The sequence below is a fragment of the Giraffa tippelskirchi genome, chromosome 13, assembly GCF_054371585.1.
Source record: "Giraffa tippelskirchi isolate mGirTip1 chromosome 13, T2T-mGirTip1v1.2.pri, whole genome shotgun sequence".
NCBI lineage: Eukaryota > Metazoa > Chordata > Mammalia > Artiodactyla > Giraffidae > Giraffa > Giraffa tippelskirchi.
This window is the reverse complement of record NC_137287.1, coordinates 90,779,634-90,806,072: the sequence shown is the minus strand read 5'-3', so window position 1 is coordinate 90,806,072 and position 26,439 is coordinate 90,779,634. Positions and strand designations below refer to the sequence as shown.

General features: G+C 41.1%; 1 protein-coding gene across 6 annotated transcripts in view; it reads right to left on the bottom strand.

Moving 5' to 3' along the window:
* SHLD1 (shieldin complex subunit 1) overlaps positions 1-26,439 on the bottom strand; it is a 106,201-nt gene that overhangs the window by 45,392 nt on the left and 34,370 nt on the right. For 2 of the 6 annotated variants that reach the window (XR_014072982.1, XR_014072981.1), the window contains exon 3: positions 10,209-10,361. The exons of the other annotated variants lie outside the window; for them this stretch is intronic. The gene's annotated coding sequence lies outside the window, so the exon portion shown is untranslated. The remainder of the gene's footprint in view (positions 1-10,208; positions 10,362-26,439) is intronic. 6 annotated transcript variants of the gene reach the window in all.

The window sequence follows — 26,439 nt, the reverse complement described above, 5'->3', positions numbered from 1 at the left end:
AGTCAGGGCAAGGTCACGTGATCCAGGGTTCCTGCCATCCTACCCATTCAGTATGTGATCTCAAGCTTCTTAATCACTCTTGGCAACTCTGTGTCATCTAACCTATAAAGTGGGGACAAGATCTCTGCCTTTACTTAATACGGAAATATGTAGAGAAAAAAATCTAAATAACCTCTCACAACACTTCATGCCAAATAGATGGGGAAAAAGTGGAAACAGTGACAGACTTTATTTTCTTAGGCTCTGAAATCACTGCAGACAGTAACTGAAGCCATGAAATTAAAAGACGCTTGCTCCTTGGAAGAAAAGCTAGACAAACCTAGACAGCATACTAAAAAGCACAGACATCACTTTGCTGACAAAGGTCTGTATAGTCAAAGCTATGGTTTTTCCAATATTCATGTACAGATGTGAGTTGGACATAAAAAAGGCTGAGCGCCAAAGAATTGATGCTCTCAAAATGGTGCTGGAGAAGACTCCTGAGAGTCCCTTGGACTGCAAGGAGATCAAACCAGTCAATCCAAAAGAAAATCATCCCTGAATATTCACTGGAAGGACAGATGCTGAAGCTGAAGCATCAATACTTTGGCCACCTTATGTGAAGAGCCACCTCACTGGAAAAGACTCTGATTCTGGGAATGGTTGAGGGCAGCAGGAGAAGAGGACAACAGAGGATGAGATGGTTGGATGGCATCATTGACTCAACGGACATGAGTTTGAGTCAACTCTGAGAGATAGTGAAGAACGGGGTTGCAAAGAGTCAGACAAGACTGAGCAACTGAACAACAACAAAAACCTCTGGCAATGATACAATATCTGGTACCAGATTTGCCCTTCTGCTGTAAATAACCAGAAAATAGGACAAAATGTATGGAACAACTCTTTTTAAATACTGAACACAGGTGGTATAGGATCCCTGAGGAAAGAGAAACAAAACAAGATGTGCTAGGACTGCCCCAGTTTCCTGCCTGGAGGCATTTTCTGGACTACAATGCAGGAGTGGGATCTAAGCAGAGCCCAATAAGGAGACAGATACGAGTGTAAGGTACTTGGAATTTGTGAGGCTAAGTCCTAGACAGGATGGAGCTACACAGGGGAAGAGCTCCAGAGACTGGAACAGGTATTCTTTTTGCATCGTTTACTGAGCACATAATCTTGAAGGCAAACCATTTAACATCACAGTAATTCATAGTTTTTGTCCCAACCACTAACACTGAAGAAGCTGAGAGTTGAATAGTTCTATGAAGACCTACAAGACCTTGTAGAACTAACAAACAAACAAACAAAAAGATGTTCTTTTCATCATAGGGGATTAGAATGCAAAAGTAGGAAGTCAAGAGATACCTGGAGTAACAGGCAAGTTTGGCGTTGGAGTACAAAATGAGGCAGGGCAAAGGATAACAGAGTTTTGTCAAGAGACTACACTGGTTATGGCAAAAACCCACTTCCAACAATACAAGAGATGATGCTACACATGGACATCACAAGGTCAATACTGAAATCCAATTGATTATATTCTTTGTATCCAAAGATGGAGAAGTTCTATACAGTCAGCAAAAACAAGACTGGGAGCTGACTGTGGCTCAGATCATGAACTCCTTATTGCAAAATTCAGGCTTAAATTGAAGAAAGGAGGGAAAATCACTAGGCTATTCAGGTAAGACCTAATTCAAATCCCTTATATTTATATGTTGGAGTTGACGAATAGACTCAAGGTATTAGATCTGGCAGACACGAGCGCCTGAAGAACGATGGACAGAGGTTCGTAACACTGTACAGGAGGCAGTGACCAAAACCATCCCCAAGAAAAAGAAATGCAAAAAGGCAAAGTGGTTGTCTGAGGAGGCCTTAAAAATAGCTGAGAAAAGAAGAGAAGCAAAAGGCGAGGAGAAAGGGAAAGATATACCCAACTGAATGCAGAGTTCCAGAGAATAGCAAGGAGAGATCAGAAGGCCTCCTTAAATGAACAACGCAAAGAAATAGAGGAAAACAATAGAATGGAAAAGACTAGAGATCTCTTCAAGAAAATAAGAGATACCAAGGGAACATTTCATGCAAAGATAGGTATGATAAAGGACAGAAATGGTATAGACCTAACAGAAGCAGAAGATATTAAGAAGAGGTGGCAAGAATACACAGAAGAACTGTACAAAAAAGATCTTCACGACCCAGATAATCACAATGGTGTGATCACTCACCTACAGCCAGATATCCTGGAATATGAAGTCAAATGGGCCTTAGGAAACATCAGGACGTGGTGGAATTCCAGCTGAGCTATTTCAAATCCTAAAAGATGATGCTGTGTAAGTGCTGTACTCAATATGCCAGCAAATTTGGAAAACTCAGCAGTGGCCATAGGACTGGAAAAGGTCAGTTTTCATCCCAATCCCAAAGAAGGGCAATGCCAAAGAATGTTCAAACTACCATATAATTGCATTCATTTCATATGCTAGTAAAGTAATGCTCAAAATCCTTCAAGCTAGGCTTCAATAATACGTGAACCAAGACCTTCCAGATGTACAAGCTGGATTTAGAAAAGGCAGAGGAACCAGAGATCAAATTGCCAACATCTGTTGGATCATAGAAAAAGCAAGGGAATTACAGAAAAACATCTACTTCTGCTTCATGACTATACCAAAGCCTTTGACTGTGTGGATCACAACAAACTGTGGAAAATTCTTAGAGATGGGAATACCAGATCACCTTACCTGCCTCCTGAGAAATCTGTATGCAGGTCAAGGTTAGAACCGGACATGGAACAATGGACTGGTTCAAAATTGGGAAAGGAGTAGACAAGGCTGTATGTTGTCACTCTGCTATTTAACTTGTATGCAGAGTACATCATGCGAAATTCCTGGCTGGGATGAATCCCTAGCTGGAATCAAGATTGCTGGGAGAAATATCAACAACCTCAGATATTCAGATGATATCACTCTCTCTAATGGCAGAAAGTGAAGTGAAACTAAAGAGCCTCTTGATGAAGGTGAAGAGGAGAGTGAAAAAGTTGGCTTAAAACTCAACATTCCAAAAACTAAGATCATGGCATCCAGTCCCATCTGTTCATGACAAATATATAGGGGAAAAGTGGAAACAAGGGCATATTTTATTTTCTCGGGCTTCAAAATTACTGTGGACAGTAACTGCAGCCATGAAATTAAAAGACATCTGCTCTTTGGAAGAAAAGCTATGACAATCCTAAACACTGTATTAAAAAGCAGAGACATCACTTTGCCAACAAAGGTCTGTATAGTCAAAGCTATGGTTTTTTCAGTAGTCATGTATAGAGGTGAGAGTTGGACATAATGAAAGCTGAGCACTGAAGAATTGATACTTTTGAATTGTGGTGCTGAAGAAGACTCTCAAGAGTCCTTCGAACAGCAAAAGATCAATCCAGTCAATTCTAAAGGAAATCAACCCTGAATATTCATTGGAAAGATTGATACTGAAGCTGAAGGTCCAATAGTCTGCCCACCTGATGTGAAGAGCCGACTCATTGGGAAAGACCCTGATTCTGGGAAAGGTTGAGGGCAGGAGGGGAAGAGGCATCAGAGGATGAGATTGTTGGATGGCATCACCGACTCAATGGACATGAGTTTGAGCAAACTCCAGGAGACAGTGAAGAACATGGAAGCCTGGTGTGCTGCTGTCCATGGTGTCACAAAGAGTCAGACAAGACTGAGCAGCTGAACAATACCTGAGCACCAAGTTGTGCACACTTATGGTGAAACTCCATAATGCCAGGTAAAGCCAGGGAAGTTGAGCTGAACAAGACCAAAACCTTGCACAGGGCTGGAAGACTGCCATGTTCTGGCAGCCTTAAGGAAGAAAACTTGCTGACCATTCAGTAGTGATCCAGTAAGGCCACATCTTGGTAATGAGCTAAACTAAGCACTGAGTAAAGGCTACACCAAAATCTCCCTAATGAACTTAAAAACAAGCCTGAAAAACAGCAAGTTGATGAGCAAGTAACATAACTGTCTGCCAAAATGAACTTCAGTACTTTTTAAAGACTGCAAAAAAAAAAAAAAAAAATTGATGTCAACAACATAATATCATGAAGTCCAAGCAGCTAGTAGAACTTAAGTAGACATGAGAGGTAGAAAAATGTGACTTATATCCAGAAGAAAAATCAATCAGTAGAACTAGATCTTGAAAGGACAGAGATGATGAAATGAGCAGACAAGAACTTGAAATAGCTCTTATAAATATCCTCAAGGTTTTAAAGGAAAACATGGACACCGCGAGTAAAGAAATAGGAAGATCTGTGATAGTTTTGTTTCTTGATATATATATAATTTTATTTATTTTTGGCTATACTGGGTCTTCATTGCTGCACGGGCTTTTCTCTAGTTGGCATGAGTGCGGACTATTCTCTACTTGTGGTGTGAGGGCTTCTCACTGCGGTAGCTTCTCTGGTGGAACATGGACTCTAAGGCATGTGGGCTTCAGCAGTTTCAGCTCCCAGGTTCTAAGCGCAGGCTCAGCAGTTGTGGCACACAGACTTAGTTGCTCCGCAGCATGTGAGATCTTCCCAGATTAGGGATCGAACCTGTCTCCTGCATGGGCAGGCAAATTCTTTACCACGGAACCACGAAGGAACCGCTGTGATAGTTTTAAGACTGGCCCTTTTATACTGTCAAGCATTTCAGTCACAATATTGGATCTTGAATATAATATCATAGAAAAAGTATGAACCAGGAACCAAATCAGAAGAATAAGTTCCAGATCCACTTCTACCATTATCTTGCTATGGCACTCAGGCCCCGACTTGCATTTTCTGGAGTCTGAGATCCTCATCTGTGAACTGAAGACGTGGACCTAAGTAATATTAGTTGCTCAATTTTTCTGATTTTAAAGTCACACTGCCTCCTGTTTACCCATAGGGAATGGATCCTTGAAGCACAATAATTCATTCATCCAGCACTTCACTTGAAATCAATACTTAGGGAATTCCATGGCAGACCAGTGGTTAGGACTCCATACTTTCACTAAGGGTGCAGCTTCCATCCCTGGCTAAGATTCCATAAGCTCCATAGCACAGCCAAAATATATGTGTTGTTGTTGTTGTCCAATAGCCCAGTTAGTCTGACTCTACGACCCCATGGACTGCAATACGCAAGGCCTCCCTGTCCCTCACCATCTCCCGAAGTTTGCCCAAGTTCATGTCCATTGAATTGGTGATGCCATCTGTCGGGAGCTGTGATAGGTATTACTGACAAAATGGAGGCACGGCCCCAACCCCCTCTCCTCATCCCGCAGGCACGGTCCTGGGATGAAGGAGTTAGGTCTTGTGATTCTGACTTGTCCTTTCCTTCTTCCGGTTGAGTTGGCTGGAAAGAATGTTATAATCCATAAAGTTAACTATTGATCTTTACAAAGAATGCTCCAGGATGAGCACATAGGCTGCAGCTTGAGACCATGCGAAACATTGTTATCTGAAACCTGCCTGTAAGGGGAATGTTTATGGCAAAAGAAGTTTGCTGAGTTTAGGGGTTAGGAATAATTAAGAATACTTAGAAGCTAAAAGTTTAAGGTATGTTGTAGTGTTGGCATATTTTACTATAGCTTATGGAAACTAGGTATTTTAGAGATATTAATAGCTAAAAGCCTTTTTAGGAAATGATGAGCTTAAGTTACTAGGGGATAGCAGGATTTAAAGAGATAAGAAATAAACTGAGGAATGTAATATACAGCCCAGAGACAAACTTGAGTTACAATGTTATCACAAGGACACTTAAGAGGGAACTCTGAAGGACAACAATGATTTATGGAGACAGTAAATATGGGTGAGGGGAAACTGAAGATGTCATACCTCTGACCTAATGCTTTTGTAAAAGTATAAAAGAAAACCTGATGCTTAAAATAAACATGCAGCCCAGTGCTTTGAGCGAGAGACTGCATCATTTTCTCCGCCGAGATGCAGTCCAAATGAATGAGAGGCTGCATCATTCACCGACCCCGTTCATCCCTTCAGGGCGATTCCCTGAGTCCAGCTCTGGCAGCCAACCAGCCACCTTATCCTCTGACACCCTCTTCTCCTTCTGCTGTCAATCTTTGCCAGCATCAGGAATTTTTCCAATGAGTCAAAAATATATATATCAACTGTTATCAATCAGGTTGTAAGTGACAAACCTAGGCACAGAACTTTTCTGTTTCTAAAGAGGAATCCTCAGTGGTTCTTGAATCTATCTGCCCAGGAAATCCTTATTTAAAACCAGAAAATTGTGATTCAAGGAAAATGTATCTTTTTGGTGCTATAATAAAATCACTTAAGAATTTTTTTAAAAATGTAATTATAGAGCAGAAATTTCTTTTAAAATATTAATACTTCTATTTGTAGCCAATTCCATGCTCAGACAGTAAAGGGTCCAGAAGATCCTCTGGAGAAGGAAATGACAACCCACTACAGTATTCTTGCCTGGAAAATCCCATGGATGGAGGAGTGTGGTAGGCTACAGTCCATGGGGTCGCCAAGAGTCAGACACGACTGAGTGATTTCACTTTCTTTCTTTCCATGACCCAAAACCCATGAGCTTCAAATTCTACTAGTTATGCCATTTTGTTGTTGTTGATCAGCTGCCAAGTCATGTCTGACTCTTTGAGACCACATGGACTGTAGCATGCCAGGCTTCCCTGTCCCTCACCATCTCCTGGAGTTTGTCCAAGTTCATGTCCATTGAATGGATGATGCCATCCAACCATCTTATCCTCTGTTGCCCTCTTCTCCTTCTGCCTTCAATCTTTCCTAGCATCAGGGTCTTTTCTAATGTGTCAGCTGTTCGCATCAGATGGCCAAAGTATTGGAGCTTCAGCTTCAGCATCAGTCCTTCCAAAGAGTATTCAGGGTCGATTTCCTTTAAGATTAACTGCGTTGATCTATTAGTTTTCCAAGGAACTCTCAAGAGTTTTCTCCAGCACCACAGTTTGAAAGCATTAATTCTTCGGCACTCAGCCTCCTTTATGATCCACCTCTCACATCCGTACATGACTATCAGCTAGATCATAGTCTTAACTATATAGACCTTGGCTGGCAAAGTGATGTCTTTGCTTTTCAACACACTGTCAAGGTTTGTCATAGTTTTCCTGCCAAGAAGCAATCGTCTTCTAATTTCATGGCTGCAGTCACCATCCACAGTGATTTCAGAGCCCAAGAAGAGGAAATCTGTCACTGCTTCCACCTTTTCCCCTTCTGTTTGCCATGAAGTGATGGGACTGGATGCCATGATCTTAGTTTTAATATTGAGTTTTAAGCGGGCTTTTTCACTCTCCTCCTTCACCCTCATCAAGAGGTTCTTTAGTTCCTCTTCACTTTCTGCCATTAGAGTGGTATCTGTATATCTGAAGTTGTTGGTATCTCTCCTGGCAATCTTGATTCTAGTTTGTAACTCATCCAACCCAGCATTTCAAATGATGTGTTCTGCGTGTAAGTTAAATAAACAGAGTGACAATAAACAGCCCTGTTGTACTCCTTTCTCAATCATGAATCAGCCAGTTGTTCCATACAGGGTTCTAACTTGCTTCTTGACCCGCATGTAGGTTTCTCAGGAGACAGGTAAGATGGTCTGGTATCCCCATCTCCTTAAAGAGTTTGTTATGCCATTACTTTTATATAAAAACAAATTTCAAAGTACAGAGAAAGAAGTGCCATAAAGTGAGGAATGTCACTTATGGCATGCCATAAAGTCAGATAATACTGAGAAGGAATTTTCAACGGTTATGAGGAGGTTTATCAAGGCTCTGTCTTCTAGAGCAGAGGTTAGCAAACTTTTCCTGTAAAAGGTCATAAGGCTGTACAAAAACAGGCCTTGGGTCAGGTTTGGTCCATTGGCCAGAGTCTGCTGACCCTGGCTCTACAGTCTTATTTAGACATCATTGGTCTCTACCTCAGACTTTACTGAATTAGAATCTACATTTTAAAACAGACTGGTGACTGATATGGACATTACATTTAAAGAAGAACTGCTCTAAAGGCAGTAGTTTTTAAGTTTAGCTGCATGTTGGAACTACCTGAGGAGGTTTTAAAAACTCCTGATTCCCCAGGCTGCTCTCCATACCAGTTAAATCAAAGCCTCTGTCAGTGGGTCCCAAGCATCAGAAAAATCATTAAGGCTCCTTCCCAGGTGATGCTAATCATTCTTAGCCAATGTGGAGAATCAAGGCTGAAGAGGCTCACTTAGTACAATCAAATCAACCACCAAGCTCATCTGCTAGCAGACAAAGAAGACCAACGCCCCCCCCCACCCCGCCCCCAGGCCTGCTCCCTGTCAGAGATGAATGTATTCCTGAACTAGAGAAATTCCCAAGGAGCACGAATGGAAACAGACAACCTTGGATCAAATGCGATGTCCCCTCTGGTCCTCTGGTGGTGTGTAGTCAGAAAGAATAACCTTGGAAGCGCAGAACTTATTTAAAAGGATGTTACCAATTGCAGCCTCAAAAGTCAAACATTTAGCTAAAAGCAGAAAATTCAATAATCTTTTGTGACTTTGGAATTATGTTAAGGAATTAATTCTATAGGGCTGTGTTCCGAAGCACTTAAAATTCAGGAACATTTACCAGGAAATATACAGATGTTCCTAAATAAACCACCACTGAGTGCTCAGTACTTTTCTTTGAGCTTCTTGGGTCCCACAGATGAGGCTTACTTTTTCCAATATTAATAAATAACATCTTTAGAGATGCTTCCTGGATTGACACCTAGGCTGCCATGGATGAGAAGCAGTAGTAGGTATTTTGAAAAAAGCTGGTTTAATTCTTGGTATAAAGTCCAGAACAACCATCAGTCCTTTCTGTTTCTTTTTGCTTTGTACTTTGAGGAGATAGTGCTATAAATACATGACTATTTCTCTAATTGCTATTTTCTGATATTTACATTTTCTCCTCTTCCAAAGAAAAGTATAGAAGAGACTCTTTATCACAGAATTAACTTTACAAGCAAAAAAGATAAAGCATTAACTTACTTCACTAATACTAAAATTCTTCCAGCCTCTACACACGTCACATATCAGAGGCCTTTCCTAGCTGTGGTGTTTAAAATGCACCCTCGTGCTGCAAGCCTTTTCTTCATAGCATCAATTGATGTAGTACTTATTTATTTGTTTTATTGTGTATCTATCCCTTCTGTACCCTCCTCTAACCAGGACCCCAGTGCTAGAATAAAAGCTCCTTGAAGGCCGGGTCTTTATTTTGCTCATTGTGTATGCCCGGTGCCAAGCTCAGGGCCTGACACATAGCAGACACTCAATAAACATTTCTTGACTGGATGAATGAACAACACACCTACTGCATTTTAAAGAATCCAGTCATCAGGGGTTCAAGTAAACAACCCAATACCATATGGAGAAAACAGAAAAGAACCCAGCATGTTGGTGAGGTATTAACACCTAGTAAGAAAGATACACGTTAGAAACATCACTTCTCACTAACCTAATGATTTACTCTATAAAGCAGAGAGACAAACAGTTTAACTGAACTTGAATCTTGGTGTAATCTACGAAAAATATGATTCACAAACTTTACAGAAATGTCTCCACCAGAGAAAATTTAATTGACAGAAAAGAATAGCCAGCTACCCACTCACTTGTTCAAAGATGTTATAATTTTTAAAAATGGAAGGAAGGACTCAAATTTTATACATTGTAATCTCTAAGAAATAGTTATTAATAGTATTTATTACCATTTTCCAGTTGCCTATTGTGTATAAGGGGACAGTAGGCAGTGCTTTATATGCTGTATACATCAAACAGTCCTGAGCAGTGGCCTCAGCTCGAGCTCAGCTCATGCTGAGCTGTGATGAAATTCTCACCAGCTCATGGCCAAGTGAGAAAACTAGTGACTGGAGAAGATGGATCTTTATTTTGGGATTAGATTCTTCTTCCACTTTGGATATTAAAATATCCTTTTTTTCACAAAATGATGGGAAATTTGTGGAGTAACTGATACATGCTGTTTTTAAGATCTTTCCTTGGCAAAATAAAGAGATGGCCCAATCTCTGCTGGGCCTCAAAAAAGGAGAAAAAAGGAGGAGGAGGAGAGAGGAAGAGAAACCAAACTACCCAAACACTGCCATATGTCCCCTGGGGGCAAAAATCACCTCTGGTTGAGAATCACTGATGTGGAGTGAAAACTTGAGTTATCTAAACAAAAGGGGGAAGATGGATGCATTGTTATAAGACATAGAATTATAGTAGAAGAAAATCAGTCCTGACCTGGAGCTGGAGCTGCCAAGGGTCATTCTTGGTGGCAGAGTGGCAGTCCATTCAGGAACAAGCTGGACTGTGGCACTGGGGACCCACCTCATGCGAGGCACACAGCTTTTTGAACACGGGCGCTGCTAATCAGACTGACACCTGGCAGTAGGGCTGTGCCCACAAAAGGAAAGAGGGATTTAAGTGTGAACTCAGATTGTTCTGAGTTCATTTGCATGAATCTAATTCTAAGGAATCTGTTTAAGGAGAGCATATCTGTTAATGATATCAACATTTACTTTAAACAGTAGTTAGCATTCATTTCATGGAATTAAAATGGGTTCCTCATTTTTGTGCATACATGTCCATTCAGCTCCTTTCTCCTATTTACTCATACACCTAGTTCTTTAGTGAGTTTTTAAAAGCTGTCACTTTAATCACTTATGAACACAGTCTTAGAAAGAAAAATCCACCCCAACATTTCTCACTTCCTTTTATGAGAAATTCTTTCATAGTTCCACCTCTGGAAGAACATTCTAATGATGTATGTGCCAGAGCTCTGTATCTGCCAATATGAAAACTCATTAAAAAATGTTACTCCCTTAAATTCCTTCATGGCATATTAATTTGATGTTCTAAAACAAATATTTTACCATGAAATAACTCCTAGAAAATATTAAGATCAATCTAACTAAACTGGCTTCTCTAGCCATTCCACCATCTATAAATGTGTTTCTTATACTTTCTTAAAGGGATCATTTTTTGGTCATTGTATGTGTGTTAGACACTCAGTCATGTCTGACTCTTTTTGTGACCCCATGGACTGTAAGCCACCAGGATCCTCTGTCCATGCAATTCTCCAGGCAAGAATACTGGAGTGGGTTGCCATTTCCTTTTCCAGGGATCCTTCCCAACCGAGGATCGAACCTGGGTCCCATAGGCTTCATTATAAATATTCTCCACTAATATCTACTAAATCACTAATATCTAAAATAAATAATGGGGTCTTCCCTCATGGTACAGTGGATAGAAATCCTCCTGCCAATGCAGGGGACACAGGTTCGATCTGTGATCCGAGAAGATTCCACATGCCAAGTAGCAATGGAACCCATATACCACAACTACTGAGTCTGCACTCTAGAGACTGCAAGCTGCAACTGCTGAAGCCTACATGCCCCAGAACCTGCGTTCCTCAACAAGAGAAATGATCTCAATGAGAAGCCCTCATGCAGCAATGAAGACCCAGTGCAACCAAAAAGTAAAATAAATAAACAAATAATTTTTAAAAATAATAAAATAAAGCATGAGACTTCCCTGATGGCCCAGTGGTTAGGACTTTACCTTCCAATTCAGGAGGTGTAGGTTTGGTCCTGGGTTAGGGAGCTAAGCATGCCTCATGACCATAAAACTAAAGCAATTTCTTTATAAGCAATGTTGTAAAAAATTTAATAAAGGCTTTAAGAAATGGTCTGCATAAAAAAAAAAAATCTAAATAAATAAATTAATTAAATAAAACAATATAGTTCTCAAGATATGATTCAACTGACAAGAGTATTCACCCATCAAATACATTGAGTAAGATATGTATGAGGAAACCCATAACAAGACTGTGAGAGTTAAAAAATGGAGACAACCTAAACATCCATCAACAGACATCACATTATGTAAATTATGGTCCAACCACACAATGGAACACTATGCAGCCACCAAAAATATGAGATCTACATGTATTAATATCGGAAGTGCTTTAATATAGCATTAAGTGAAAAGAGTAAGATACAAAATGGTATGTATAGTAAAATTCTATCTGCATTTCTAAAAAAATAGATACATGAGCTGTTTGTGTATGTGTAATATGTGTGGCGTATGTGTATTGTGAATACATATGTATAACTATATGTATGTTTAAGTTTATAATTGCAGAGAAAATGTCTAGAAAGATATATAAAATTTATTTACAATCATCTCTAAGGAGAAATATTGAAGAGACACAGGACTTTTCCTTTCATACCCTTCTGTGCTATTTATTTTAATAACTTTGTAGAAAAGATGACTAAACCTTCATCACTAGTATCATAACTATCATACATATTCCAAAGTAGGAACCTTCCTCCAAAGATGAAGTAGTAAGTCTACAAGAAAGACACACTTTGGATTTTCTCTATAGCTCATTGTCTGAAACCCCTAATGGCTTCTAGGGGGCACAAATCCCAAAGCCTGACAAAGGAAGGCCATATGTCTAAAAAGGTAGTCTCCAGGGCACCACTTTTTCAACAGTGTTCAAATAATGTTAGGATATCTGGCTTGCCAAATTGGGAACACTCCACAGAAGTAGGACTCTAAATTATGAAACTGCTTTGAATAATGAAGTATCCTATATATTATTTTCAGAAATAATTTTCAGAAGTTGGGAGTTACACTATATTTCTGGATTTTAATTTTTCTAAACCAAAGTGATATCATCGTTCCAATTCTAAATCACAGTTCAAGCACAATCAAATGCGGCCAAGAGCTGCCCTTGGCCCAGAGGAGGAAAGGGATACAAAGCAAAGGCTGACTGCAAAGAACACAGCCCTGTGGTGCTCCAGCTGGAAGCAGGGTGCACTGGCCCGGCATGTGGCTGCTAGCCAGCTGATTTCTAAGCCAGTGTGCTCATGAACACAGTGAGGAGTCAAGGTGGAAAATTACAGGTGATGGTTACAGAACCCCCACTTGCTCTCAGGTACTAAAAACAAGTCTTGCAGGGAAGGACACAATGTGTGGCATGCCAGTGGAGAGGACAGCAACAGAGGGCTGGCAACCATCACTGCCACTCTGCACCCTCTCCCACCCTCAGGTTACTCAGCTTATATTCCCTGGATGCACAGAAACAAAAACAGGGACACCAGTAATGAATGCTGGTAGCTTAACTGATGAGCACAGCACAGGCAGACAAGAGGGCTAGCTAGGAGAGCCAATTCTACCATCACACTGAAGAGACGTGGTGATGCTCAGTCTCTCCGTCCATAGCCAGAGGCAGATGCCAGTGACCTCAACAGCTCCAGGGACAACACCATGGGCCTCTGTTCCATTTCCACCAAGATTACCATTTGATTTCTTTTAGCCCTAAACCCAGTTCCTTCAGAACTTGGGAAGTAGTTTGTCGAAACTCAGTCCTGACTGGTAAGAGTGGAAATGGACACAGGCATTTATGGCAGATAATCTATTTTCTTACAGTAATATAGGAAAATGATCAATGCTCTTAACCATCACAAGATATGGGATATACAATTAAGAAAAAAAGACAAGCAAATATCATTTCAATATGGAGGAATGATGTATAATCCATAACTCTATACATTATGAACCATTGAGCCTGATGCTTAAACAAGAGTTAAAGTGTGGGGTGGGGCTGTCATTTGTGACACTTATTGAGTCTCAACCCCACTGGTTAGGTATTATTATTCCCACAGAACAGATGAAAAACTGAGGCTCAGAAGTTCTTAACATGCCTAAGGACACCCGGTAAAAAGTGATAAAGCCCTTTAAACCCCAACAGCTGTACTTTCTTCCCATTCAACAGAGAAAAGGAGGTTGCTAGGCCCAGCTGTCAGTCCTACCACAGGAGGCTCATCTCTGTCTGATCACAAATTTAGCAGAGAGTTCAAGCATTTATATTCCTACTTTGTTGTCTGCCCCAAACTACCTTTTTCACTATCTTAAGAAACTGAAAAATGTTCCACTTGCAGAAAGGTCAAATTTCTTTATTTCAAGAAACTAAAAGAATCAATACCCCATTGAGTATTGATTGAGGGACAGTGAGCGAGGGAAACACACCCATGTTACTGCAGCTTTGTGACTGTTAGGCCAAGAGCTGGGCACAAGATATAGCTTTCCTAAGTCTAGCAAGATAATACTATCTTCTGCAAGGGAAAGGGGGCATTTGGAGTTACTGTTATAAAATTTTTGTTTTACCCTCAGCTGATCACTGTGGAACACTGCCAGGATTCCTGCTGCCTGGACTTCACAAGAATTCCTGCGCTGAGCAAAGGCCTTATTCACCACCAACACATAACTCTTTTCAGTAAATAAACTGCCAAAGAGTCAATATATGGCATCTCTTGGGTTGTCTGGTGCTTTTACCCCAACTGCCTTCAAACACTTCAAGTTTCCCAAGTCAACAAGAAACATCTCATACAAAATTGAACAAGATCCTGCTTCTAAACATAAATTCCTGTTAGATACACCAACACATGTATTCATGTATCCACGCCAGTAGCAAAATGTCAAGTGCACCGGCCTACAGAATTAGGGGACAGGCACCTTCATCCAGGCCAACGTCTGCAGTTGAACTCCTGTTAGGCCATCACGAAAATGTCCTTGTACAGTCTCTGCCAGACCAGGTCCAAGACAGCAGAAGATTATACAGGACGTGGCAGACCCTAAACATACAAAACTAGCCGGCAGGGACCTTAAAGTCATGTAAAAAACACACAAGAAACTGAGTAGAAGATAGATTATTCTTTCTGGGAACTATATTGTTTTGCGTTAATTTTAATGACTAAATCATAGGGACAGGCAGCTTTCGTTTTTGATTGAGGAGGCAAGAGATAGGCTCCCACCCCCACAAACAGCAAGCCCACTACCACCTCTTCTTGTCATCACTGTTTTATTCCTTTAAATGTTACATTCAAGGCCTAGGTTCCTAGTGGGGATGCCCCCAGAACCACATATTACACTTGAGGTCCCCCTCTCCCTCCACTGGGATATATACATATATATATACACACATATATATGTATATATATATATATATATATATATATATATACATATATATGTGTGTATATATATATGTATATATATACACGTGTATATATATATACATATATATATATATTCTTTTTCAGATTCTTTTCCATGGTAGGTTATTACAAGACATTGGATATAGTTCCCTATGCTATACAGTAGCTTCTTGTTGTTTATCAATTTTATACATAGCAGTTTGTATATGTTAACCCCAGATTCCTAATTTATCTCCCCCTTCACCCCTGCTATCCCCTTTGGTAACCATAAGTTTGTTTTCCATGTCTGTGAGTCTATTTGCTTTGTATATGAGTTCATTTGTATCATTTTTTAGATTCTACATTTAGGTGATATCATATGACACTTATCTTTGTCTGATTTACTTCACTTAACTCTAGGTTACTTAACTCTAGATAAGCTCGAGGTCCATCCACCTATCTGCAAATGGCATTATTTCATTCTTTTTAATGGCTGAGTAATATTCCTATGTCTGTGTGTGTGTGTCTTTGTAAATCTTTCAGATTGTTGAAGGGATCTTCAATCAAACAAGGTGAAGAACAAGTGTCTTCAAGCCTGTCTGGTCTTTAAGAATGTTGTGTTGAAATTCAGCCCCTCTTGAGTAACAAGTGTTGTAGGCTTATTGAGCACATGCTGAGGATACTTATGGGCCTATTGAGTGTATGCTGAAGATGAGAATAAGCCCAGTAAAGTGAGAAGAGAAGGCCAGGGCTGGTGATCAAGCCAGATGGGATTCAAAGCAAAATGTCACCCATTTCCCCTTATCCTGGCCCTGGCTGTGGAGTGTGACAGAGAACTTGATGGTGTAAGTATTGGAGGAAACCCTGAGAAGCACTGCTGCTTGAGGGAGTCACTTGGGCAGTATTGTGTATGTGGTCATTGACGACCATACACAAAGGTGGTCTGGAGTGTTGGTTAAATAAACTCGGCTGGGCCTCAGTTTTCTCAGCTCTAAAATGGAGATGAGGTTTTCCCTGGCAGTCCAGAGGTTAGGACCCTGTGCTTCTACTGCAGGGGCACAGGTTCAATCCTTGGTTGGGGAACTAAGATCCCACATGCCAGCTGGCCAAAAGAGACAAATCTCTAAAATGGGGATGAAAACAGTATCTCTCCCCTTGCTTACTGAAGGATTATCTGAGACAGGGCCAAGAAAACAATAAATGTCAGCCATTGTGATGACAATTTGTAGGTGACTTTATACTCCCTTTGTAATCATTTTTTTGGTGTGACCTTTGCAGTGAGCACTTCCTGAGGGTGAGAGATGTATTATAATTGCTATGTTAATTCTTTAAGAACTTCCAGCTACATGTCTCAAAAGTATATTCTTCACTCTGCTACTTAACTATTTCAGAACGTCTATCTTCAAAGAACCAAAGCAAGTTTATCTCTTCCATGTTTTTCTAACAGTTTATTTTCTATAGATATCACATGAAGTCTACGATGATTTGAACATTTCTAAGCTCAACAGACAAAGTGATTTTCCAACCTCTGCCACTGATAACACTTACTGGCTAAAAATGTCTCATATGTATGATGCTTTAAACTTCTTTCAGTGCTTTCATAAGTACTCTTTACTTTATTTATGTGGTTCTTTACTTATTTATACCCCTACTTTTCCCCATAGAGGACTGAAGGTGGCTTTAAGGACACACAAAATCACAAGATAGAACAAAATAAAGACGGAGCCAAGAAAGAAAACAAAGAAGAAAGAAGACCATAATCCCTGGGAGTTGGGAAGAAAAAGGCACTGTTCCAGCTTCTCAGAAAAGGAAACCAGGGCACAGAGCCACTAAATGACTTTTGAAACTTTGCGGGTTAAAAGTGAGAAATATCTGAGACTAAAGCAGTCCTACAGATGATAACCTGGGACTCTGGAGTATTGGGAAATTAATTCAAAACAAAACAAACTAATGTCAAAGAGACCACCATCCAGGTCAGTGAAACTCTGGGGAGAGTCCTAGGAGTTAGATGTGGATGGAGCTTGGAAGGGAGGTAGTGTAGACAGCCATGATCACAGTTGTTGGTAATAACAAACTGCTGGGCACCATTCTAAGACCTTTCTAACCATCATCTCATTTAATACTCACAGTGACTTATGACATATGTACTAGTATTACTCAGATCTTGTAAATGAGGAAAATGAGGCCCAGAAAGACAAAGTAATTTGCCCAATGTCACAGAGTGAGTTCATGGCAGATTTAAACACAGACAATCTGACCAGAGCCCACTCCCAACCTCCTTTGCCTCCACAGACCCAATGCAGACAGAGGCCACCAACAGGAAGGCTTGGCCTGGGGAACCAGGGACATCCCTTCTCCAAGCTGAGAGGGCAAGAAGAGTAGGCATAGTGGGGGGGACAAGAAAGTTAAGAGAAAATGAGGACTCAGGTAGGAAAAAAGGGAACTCAGGATCTAAATAGCTGAGAAAAGAAAAGAAGCTAAAAGCAAACGAGAAAAGGAAAGATATACTCATCTGAATGAAGAATTCCAAAGAAGAGCAAGGAGAGATAAGAAAGCCTGACTCAGTGATCAATGCAAAGAAATAAAGGAAAACACCAGAATGGGAAAGACTAGAGATCTCTTCAAGAAAATCAGAAATACTGTTAGGGAAAGCACAATGACTGAAACTGCCCACCCTGGCCAGGCACCATAGTAACCATCTGCATGAGTTGTTTTACAACAGGAGGTCCTGGTAAGGAACACGGAACTAATAAGCCGTGGTGGTGGTGGTCCAAAGAGTTCGGGAAGAGTTCGGGAAAAGTCAAAAGGAGAGATACCACACGTTGGACCACCTTCCAGAAGCCTTCTCACTGGCATTCATCTCGGTTGAGCAAGGCCTGCACCACCAGGAAGGACTATGAGTCAGAATGATTGGCTAAAGACAACCCAGAAACTAATCCCATCACCATAAAACCCGAGACTGCGAGCCACGTGGCAGAGCAGTTCCCCTGGGCTCCCTTAACCTACTATTCTCTGCCTGAACACCCTTTCCCAATAAAATCTCTTGCTTTGTCAGTACATGTGTCTCCTTGGACAATTCATTTCCGAGTGTTAGAAAAGAGCCCACTTTTGGGCCCTGGAAGGGGTCCCCCAACCTGCAACAATACCAAGGGAACATTTCATGCAAAGATGGGCACAATAAAGGATAGAAACAGTATGGACCTAACAGAAGCAGAAGAGATTAAGAAGAGGTGGCAAGAATACACAGAAGAACTAAATACAAAAAAGATCTCAATGACCCAGATAACCATGATGCTGTGATCACTCATCTAGAGCCAGACATCCTGGAGTGTGAAATCAAGTGGGCCTTAGGAAGCATCACTCTGAACAAAGCTAGTGGAGGTGATGGAATTCCAGCTGAGCTATTTCAAATCCTAAAAGATGACGCTGTGAAAGTGCTGCACTCAATATGTCAGCAAATTTGGAAAACTCAGCAGTGGCCACAGGACTGGAAAAGCTCAGTTTTCATTCCAATCCCAAAGAAAAGCAATGCCGAACAATGTTCAAATACCGCACAATTGTACTCATTTCACATGGTAGCAATGTAGTGCTCAAAATTCTCCAAGCGAGGCGTCAACAGTACATGAACAGAGAACTTCCAGATGTACAAGCTGGATTTAGAAAAGGCAGAGGAACAAGAGATCAAATTGCCAGCATCCACTGGATCATAGAAAAAGCATGAGAGTTCCAGCAAAACATCTACTTCTGCTTTATTAACTACGCCAAAGCCTTTGATTATGTGGATCACAAAAAACTGTGGAAAATTCTTAAAGATATGGGAATACTGGATCACCTTGCACGCCTCCTGAAAAATCTGTATGCAGGTCAAGAAGCAACAGTTAGAACCAGACATGGAACATGGGAAACATGAGAAAAGAGTACATCAAGGCTGTATATTGTCACTCTTATTTAACTTATATGCAGAGTACATCATACAAAATGCCAGGCTGGATGAAGCACAAACTGGAATCAAGATTGCCGGGAGAAATATAAATAACCTCAGATAGGCAGATGACATCACCCTTATGGCAGAAAGTGAAGAGGAACTAAAGAGGCTCTTGATGGAACTGAAAGAGGAGATTGAAAAAGCTGGTTTAAAACTCAACATTCAAAAAACTAAGATCATGGCATCAGGTCCTGAGAGAGTAACAGGCAGGAAGGCTAGGGGTCTCCAAATGGAGGAAATAGGCTGCAAGTGTCAGACATTTTTACTTTCTCTCTTAAGTAACACGAGGAAACAAACTGCAAGTGTCAGATTTTTTTCCCTTCTCTATACAAATTTAAAAGGAGGTTTCTTTCAAAATTCTGTGTTGCCATGAAACACGGGGAAACAGTGGCAGACTTTACTTTCTTGGGCTCCAAAATCACCACAGATGGTGGCTGCAGCCATGAATTTAAAAGATGCTTGCTCCTTGGAAGAAAAGCTATGATGAACCTAGACAGCATATTAAAAAGCAGAGACATTACTTTGCCGACAAAGGTCCATCTAGTCAAAGCTATGGTTTTTCCAGTAGTCATGTATGGATGTGAGAGTTGGACCATAAAGAAAGCTGAACGCCAAAGAAGTGATGCTTCTGAACTGTGGTGTTGGAAAAGACCCTTGAGAGTCCCTTGTGTGGTGACCCAAGGACGAAAGAGCAGATAAAACCATGGAGGGTCTTGGAATGCAGGAACGGAAAAACCAGACCCTTATCATCCTTCCCTCTCCCATGTTGTACTATTAATGGAACAGTATAACCTGTCTCCCCTCCTATCCCATAGGGAGAAGGTATTTGCCCTACTCTTCCCCCACATCAGCAAATGATCTGCAAGATCCCTATCCCACTCCTTGTACCCTGGGTATAAAAGTGGACTAAGGACCCCTGTTCAACCCTGGCTGACCCCTGTCAGCTCTCCCTTGAGCTGGCCCACTGTTCTAACAGCGTCTCCCACTCTAATAGACTTTATTTCCCTCTCACTCTGTCTCACGTCTGGAAATTCTTTTCCAATTCGTGCTTGGACCATGACACCTTAAACTGTAAGGAGATCAAACCAGTCAATCCTAAAGGAAATCAGTCCTGAATATTCATTGGAAGGACTGATGCTGAAGCTCCAATACTTTGGCCACCTGATGCAAAGAACTGACTCATGGGAAAAGATCCTGATGCTGGGAAAGATTGAAGGCAGGAGAAGAGTATGACAGAGGATGAGATGGTTGGATAGCATCACCAACGTGATGGACATGAGTTTGAACAAGCTCTGGGAGTTGGTGATGGACAGGGAAGCCTGGAGTGCTGCAGTTCATGGGGTCAAAAAGAGTCAGACACGACTAAGCAACTGAACTGAACTGAGAATCTAAAGCCCTAGGTTTCAACCCCCTTCATTTGGATCCTGCCAGTTGCTGGGTGGGAGAAATGCCTTTAAGTGATTTCACAAGGGGTCAAGACACCGACTTGTTTCTAAAACCAAACTTATCTCTGAGATAGTATAACAGGATGATGATGACAATAAATAATAACAGCAACGATTGCTTTTTTCCTGTGGTAAATTTACAGCTATCATTTAATCAATTATTATTTATTGAGCACACCCTATCTACCAGGCACTGTATCAGGCACAGTGACTTGGAACACAGGACTTTATAGAGGAGACTTTTTGTCATTTCCATGGCACATGAACTGTGTCCCCAGGCAGTCCAGTGATTAAGACTCTGCCCTTCCAACGCAGGGGGCACCAGTTCAATCCCCCATTTGGGAACTAAGATCCCACATGCTACACAATATGGCCAAAAAAATTTTTCCCCTAAATTTTAAAATAGAACACCCTTACTTCTTCCAGCTCTAGGGCATGGGTGGCTAACAATCTCCCAGGCTATCCCTATTACAAGACTCTAATAAACTGCTCTATTTGTGGTACAGGTCCCCTCCTCCTCCGTGTCTTTAGGAGCCACTCTACCTCCACAGTTCCTCCCTGTGCCCACTCTGAGCTGTGGTTTCTTCTTTCCATCAGATCTGCTCTACCTTGGCCTTTTAGGGATCAGTAAGGCTATATGCCAAATACACCCGGTTCTCCCCTCTCCAGGCCCATGACAGGACTGCACTTCCTGGCTCCTTTGTGGAAATGGGGCCACATCATTAGTTTGGGGACATGGACTGTGAGTATAATTCTTGATGCTTGTCACCTCCAGAAGGGATCATTTAACTGCCAATGAGAGGCTCTCCGGAGTTCTTTTCTCCCTCTACATAGCAACGGCAGCTTGCGAGACAGTGGTTAGCTCCCGGGGTGATGAGCCAGCCTGACTGCACAGAATGAACATGCAACATGAGTGAGAAACAAATTATAGAGTTTAAAATAGACTTAGGGATTGTTTGCTATCACAGCATAACTGACCAAGTGACACAGCCTTTCAGTGAAGCTCAGTTTCTGGTCCATAGTGATCACTCCTTTGTCTTCTCCAGGAAAGAGACAAAGATAGAGATATACAGTCACGTATAGATATAGACACAGATATAATTTTTTCTTTTTATTTCTTAGATTCCAAAGTGGGAGGAAGAGATTTCAAAAGAAAGAGGAAAGAGGGTGGAAAGAAAAGAGAGTGGAAACCATACTGGCCACCTTGATCCAATCTCTGTATATAAATTATTTAAATACAAAAATAAATAGACATTGTAGCTTTAAGAGCCCTTAAAGAAATCTTACAATTTGAATCTGGAAATATTCAGGTAAAAGGTTTTATTAATCTATAAAATAAAAGGCACAATAGATGTCTCGGAGAATAAAAAGCAATGCACTCTGGGGATTTCCTTGGTTAAGAATCCACCTTTCAATGCAAGATACTACATGCGTTAGTTGCTCAGTTGTGTTCAACTCTGCAACTCTGTGGACTGGAGCCCACTAGGCTCCTCCGACCGTAGGATTTCCTAGGCAAGAATACTGGAGTGGGTTGCCATTTCCTTCTCCAGGGGATCTTCCCAACTCAGGGATCAAACCTGAGTCTCCTACACTGCAGGCAGATTCTTTACTTTTGATCCACCAGGGAAGCCCAAGATACCACCTTGAGCCATAACTACAGAAAGCCTGCATACCACAAGGAAGACCCAGCACAACTAAAATTTAAAAAAAAAAAAAAAAAGCAATGTGCTCTGTATGAACTTACAAGACAGTATGGGGGAAATCTGTGCTCTAGTTCAGGGTTTTTCAACCTCTGAACTACTGACATTTGGGGCTGGAAAATTCTTTACTGTGGAGGAAGGGCTATCCTGTGCATTGTAGCATATTTAGCATCACCTCTGGTCTCTACTCACTAGGTTATAGGAGCACTGCTCCCAAACCATTCTTACAACCAAAAATGACTCTAAGTGTTGCCAAACGTCCCCTGAGGGACGATGTCACCTTTAGTTGAGAACTTCTGTGCTAGTTATAGTCACAAACAGGCTTAAAGCTTCCCCTACAGACTGGATCCCTTGGACAGCAAGGAGATCAAACCAGTCAATCCTAAAGGAAATCAACCCTGAATATTCACTGGAAGGACTGATGCTGAAACTGAAGCTCCAATCCTTTGGCCACCAGACGCGAAGAGCCAACTCACTGGAAAAGCCCTGATGCTGGGAAAGATTGAAGGCAGGAGGAGAAGGGGATGACAGGGGATCCTGTCATCAGGATGGATGGCATCACTGACTCAATGGACATGAGTTTGAGCAAACTCTGGGAGATGGTAAAGTACAGGGAAGCCTGGGATGCTACAGTCCAAGGGGTCAAAAAGAGTGGACACGACTGAGCAACTTAACAAGCAGACTGGATAACAACTTTCTTTCATAAGAGATTACATAGTATCAAGTTTATATACTGACACAACTGGACCCAAAACAAATCAGAACAGGTTCTGATGTTTAGGCCAATGATGTCTCACCACCTTTTCCACAATTACTTCGGAGACATAAACCTTGAGCCTGTGAGGGTCCTCTTAAAAGACAGGCTCACTGAAGGCAAATTTAAAGGAATGTCATGTTTACCCTGCTGTAACATGGCCACTCATCAGCTTCTTCCCTGCCCTGTGTACCATTCCCGAATCGAGACTGGAGTTGACTCCTTCACTCCCTTGAGTATGAGCTGGCCTGCGACTGCTTTGACCAATAACACAACACAGGTGAGTCAAGTTTTTGAGAGGACTGGAAGTTTCTGATTTTTTTGTCTTGAAACACTCATTGTTGGGATTCTCCCTGTAGGAACTTAGCTGCCATGCTGTGAGAAGCCCGAGCAACCTGGGCATGGAGAGGCCACACGCAGGTGCTCCAGCTGACAGCCCACCTGAGCTCCCAGTGGATGGCCATCATCAGCTGTCAGTCATATGGGTAAGAAATCTTGAATATACCAGACCATCCAAGCTCCCGTGTAACTGCAGTCCTAGCCAACATTATTTGGAGTATAAGAACCATCCATCTGAATCAAGTCAACCCACAAAACTATGAGAGATAATAAAAAGGTGGTTTCAAACCACTAAGTTTGGGAGGAGCTGGGCAGCAACATAATCAAAACATGACCTCAGATCCAACTGCTGTTAGTGACAGAGACCAAAAGTGTCACATATACATGTGAGAAGGGCATAAAGTCCAAGGAGTGGCCCAGGAAACAGCGAGTGGAAAAGCCTGTGACAATGGCAGTCTAGGACTATAAGGCTAGGAGTATGAAATTTCCCAACTATCTCAGAGATGTCAGTGAAATCAAGTAATTGAATGTACATTAGTGGTAAAGTAGAAGGTGACTTGCTAAACAAATGTAGACAGGTCTTCAGATACTATTCCCTGGAACGTGCAATTTTACATGATCATCATCATGGCAGATACTCTCAATAGTGTGTCCAGCACATGTGAACATTGTACTGTGTACTTTATGTATATTATTCTTAATTCTTACCTTAATTCTTGGAAGGTAAGTATGCTTTTCTCTTCCTCCACTCTCTACCTTCCTTCCTGCTTCCTTCTTTTATCAAGCTGCTGCTGCTAAGTCGCTTCAGTCGTGTCTGACTCTGTGCGACCCCATAGACGGCAGCGCACCAGGCTCCCCCGTCCCTGGGATTCTCGAGGCAAGAACACTGGAGTGGGGTGCCATTTCCTTCTCCAATGCATGAAAGTGAAAAGTGAAAGTGAAGCCGCTCAGTCGTATCCGACTCTTAGGGACCCCATGGACTGCAGCCTGCCAGGATCCTCCATCCATGGGATTTTCCAGGCAAGAGTACTGGAGTGGGGTGCCATTGCCTTCTCCAAGGGTAGTTTAAAAAATTTTTAAATTGCATTGTATATTGTCAGATGAAAAAGTTTCCTGCTACTACTTTGAGCAAAAACCAGAATCCAATCCAGAATTCTGTTTTTGTTTTTCTTCCTAGGTCTTAATATGCTGAAAGACAGTCAATAATCCTTCTTTTCCTGGCTAGTTGTAAACAACTTCAACTTCTCATGCCTGTTGAAGGTTGAGTTAATATTTAAAAAGTCATATGTAAGTTTGCGGTTTAATACTGGGAGAGACCAAGTATCTTTCAACTCACCTCCCTTGTTCTAATTCACCATGCAAATGTTTAATGAGTATCTACTCTGTGGGTACACACCATGTTGCCTCCTCACTAGATTAAATCTGGAAACAGATCACAAGCAGGAAGATAATATCTAGATAGATTTTAACAGCCTCAGGCAGTGGCAAGGGTGGTGGCCACAATTTAGCAGAAGGAACGACATTTACTTTCTACCATTCTGTAAGTGATAGTCACTCAGATGTGTCTGACTCTTTGTGACCCCATGCACTGTAGCCCCCAGGTTCCTCTGTCCATGGAATTCTCCAGGCAAGAATACTGGAGTGGGTAGCCATTCTCTTCTCCAGGAGATCTTCCCAACCCAGGGATCGAATCTACATCTCCTACATTGCAGGCAGATTCTTTGCCATCTGAGCCACGAGGGAAGACCATTCTATAAAGCTCCTGGATATTCAACACAAGACACAGTATTCAGTCAGAGCACATACTTATTCAGTGCTTCTTGGATGAATAAAATGCATTAAATAGACAGTAATACGAATGTGTGGAAATGATGTAAGACAACAGTGTTCACTGTGTAGAGTAAGTATGATCAGCTGGTATTATTACAGGTCATACTGACTCCACAAAATTAAGTATATTTTTTAAATTCTCATTTATAGCATTATACAGCCAGTTCCAAGTTTGTTTTTCCCAATTTTGGAACCCTGCTAATTTCTCCTTTTGCTCAGGCTACTACTACCTTGGGATGATTGCAGGGAGTTATCATATAATCCACATCCATCAGTTCCAAGTTTGATAAATAGCACATTTTGATCACTCATTCTTTGAAGGTAGAAATCATGATTAGCCATGGACTTGGCCACAAAGATTAATGATCTTCTCATATTCACAAAATAACTCAAATTCAAATTTAGGAAATTAGCTGAGAGTTTATAGGCAGACTGGACTTCCCTGGTGGCTCAGAGGTTAAAGCGTCTGCCTCCAATGCGGGAGATCTGGGTTCGATCCCTCGGTCGGGAAGATCCCCTGGAGAAGGAAATGGCAAACCACTCCAGTATTCTTGCCTGGAGAATCCCATGGATGGAGGAGCCTGGTAGGCTACAGTCCACGGGGTCGCAAAGAGTCGGACACGATTGAGCGACTTCCCTTCCCTTATAGGCAGAGGTAAACCAGTGGGAAACTATAGGGTACTTCTGAGATGTACCATGAAAGGAAAAACTCAGCTGGAATCACTTTAAATCATAACTGAGAAATACCAATTGCTTATTATAACTATCTCTATACAATTTTACTAATTATATATCAAAAATAACTATTACCAACAGAGCAATTAAAAAAAAAAATTTAAAACTCCACAGGTAATTTTGAGAGTACTCACATTGAGAAAACTGAGGTCTACTAGTAAAGTTGTAAAAAAATTTTCCTGTAAGATCTGATTAATTTGGCTTAATTTACTGTTCTTTTAAATATAAAATAATATGCTAATTTCTAACCTTTGAGTAATAATTTTTAGTATCTCCAGAATGTAATAGATTCAAAGCTAATCTTTTCATAAAAGATTCTGACATGGGACAGTAAGAAGATATCTGCTCTTTTCTTGAATGAATTTGTTCATTTCTACATGTTCTGTGCAGCCATGAAAGTTATACTGCTTGGTTTTGTTCCCTCTTATTTTAAGTTTTATTTAGAACTTTGCATATTTTATTTTCCCAACTGGACCATCAACCCTTTGTGTATAGGACTCATCTATTCTGAGTATTTTATATAGCTCTCAGTCTATAGTATAGAACTTGATACAGAGACAACAATCTGAAAAACTGCTTCATTTGACTGGTTAGACCTATAAAAACCATGCCATATAATATATTCTCACAGACTCAGCTCTGCTAAAACCACCCCAAATTAAGTGAGAACCTTCATCATGATTATTTGTAAAGGCTACTTA